Source organism: Belonocnema kinseyi, chromosome 7 (genome assembly GCF_010883055.1).
Source record: "Belonocnema kinseyi isolate 2016_QV_RU_SX_M_011 chromosome 7, B_treatae_v1, whole genome shotgun sequence".
NCBI lineage: Eukaryota > Metazoa > Arthropoda > Insecta > Hymenoptera > Cynipidae > Belonocnema > Belonocnema kinseyi.
Window position 1 is genome coordinate 52,222,998 of NC_046663.1, and position 2,383 is coordinate 52,225,380.

Here is a 2,383-nt window from a genome sequence, read left to right on the forward strand (position 1 = left end):
CTTAGCCGATATTATAAATTACCAAGGTGCACCGCGTGGAGGTAACTTAGATTGCACCTCTTTCTATTTTGTCTGTTTTTCTTTGATTTTTGTTTTATGTTTCTCTTTGTATTTTCTTTAAATTTTTTCTAATTCAAATTTTGTGAAAGAATATTTTCTTGTTTCTAATAAATAGGATTCAAGATTAATTACTAACCAGATGGTTGCATTTTCACAGTAAAAGATTAAGTTTTTACACAGGGAGATCAGGTTCCAACCAGAAACACCAGAAACCATTCTACAAAACAGTTAAGTTTTCAAAAAACAACAAATTTGTTGGTCAAGAAAGATAAGGAAAGTTAAGAAGTTGTTAAATTTTCAGGGCGTAAAGGAGCACTTTCAACATAAAAAGTTACTTTTTATTAAAATTTTTGAATGTTCAAAAACGTAATTATATTTTTTTTAATATGTCCGCTGCGAGGGCACATTAGGTATTTTCACTTCAATGGACAGCTAACTTCACGTCATAGATTGCTGAGGGAAAAAACGGACCAAATGCAAGGGATTCAGTTCATTTTTGTCCTATTTTGCTATGATCTTCGTAAAAGTTAATTTTTTCTATATAAGTGTATTTGAAAGATAGTTTTTATATTTTAACTATTATTTAATGAAATAATAAAATGATAATAATGATTATTCATTACAAAGATATTACACAAATAAAGTTTTGATCCATGCATTTGATCCATTGTTTTCCCCTCAGCTTTTAACAAGTGAAGTTAGCCGAGCCAAGTTTGAGCGCGTCTAAGGCTCGCTGGTACGTTCTAATGCTTCGCGCTCGTTTTCGTACGTTTAATGCATACACTTTAACTAACTTTGTCAAATAATGTAAATACTATAACTTAAATCGAAAATTGTGATTTAAATTTCTGAGGAATTACAGCCATGAAGTGTAACTGAATTTTTTTCGATTTGATTTTAAAGCAGGTTCTCAAAGCACCTACGGCTTTGACCATCAAATTCTCATTACGAAGCTCAACTTTTGAAACTTTTGTCTAATTAAAAAGTTTCATGATAATAGTTTTGAAAAACATATATTTTACATCTATTATAAATGTGAATTGACATTTCTTAACCAATTAAATAATTTTGTTTCCTTTTTTAGAAAATTTTCAAAATGTTGAAAAGCATATAACTTTTTGAAGTTTTATCGAATTCAAAAATGTCATTAGAATAATTTGGAATTCTTTTTGACGCATATCAGAAAATTTAACAAAAATTTCTAAAACTCATAAAAAATTTTTATTCAAATTTTTAAAAAGCTCAAACTTTTTGAATTTTTGTCTAATCGAAAAATGCCGCTGACATAGTTTCTAAATATATTTGATGTCTAGTGACGAATTCAAATTAAATTTCCTAATCTTTTAGAAAAATATTTGTTTCTGTTTTTCGAAATATTTTCAAAATTTTGAAAAGTATATAACTTTTATAATTTTCACTGCAATTTAAAATTTTATTTGGATAATTTGCCATTCTTCTACCCATCTATAAGAAACTTTGACAAAATTTCCAAAATTTGAAAAGAAAGAATTTTCAAATTTTGAAAATGCTCTAAACTTTTAATTTTTGGTTGGAAGTATCTGCTTAACGAAATTAGCCTTCATTAATCAAATCCTTCAAAAGTAGCGTGGCTACAACATTCAGGTAGCCATACATACAGACAGACACCGATAAAATTTAATGATTTTCGGATTCTGTGAGTACCGAAACGTAAAGATCCGTTAAAAAGCAGTGATCGCCAATTTAGACGATCACATTACACTTTCATGAATGAGCATGTAAAAAAATCAATGTTCGTAATTAATTAGTGTTCAATCAATTCCATTAATCAGTACTCAATCTCAAATTATGTGATATATTTAATTGTAAAACTCAAATTTGGTATGAATAAATCATAAAATGAATAAATATTATTACAAATAATAATTAATCAAATTAATTATGAATTAATGCGTGTAATCTTACACATCTGTGCTTTTTAGAGCATTGCGGAATTTACTGATGTTTGTATCCAAATTACGGAGATCCACTTGCTTTGTAGAGAAGCACACGGTAAAAAAATTGAGCTGTGACAGGGATATTATTCCTTATTATAGCTAAACAGTCAGCTGAAAACGAACGAAGGAATTTAGAAAGATCCCTGGATCAGCGAAAATGAATATCCTTGACCATTTTCCATGTACCAGGGATATCGTATAGTCAAACCCCTAATAAGTGTAGCTATAATAGGGATATTAAGAACAGGTGTCTGAAGCAATTATCGGAAGAGCACCGGTGCATTATGGGAGCAGCGAAATAAAATGGCGACGGTCTAATCGGGAGCAGTGACAGGTGAGATTTAATT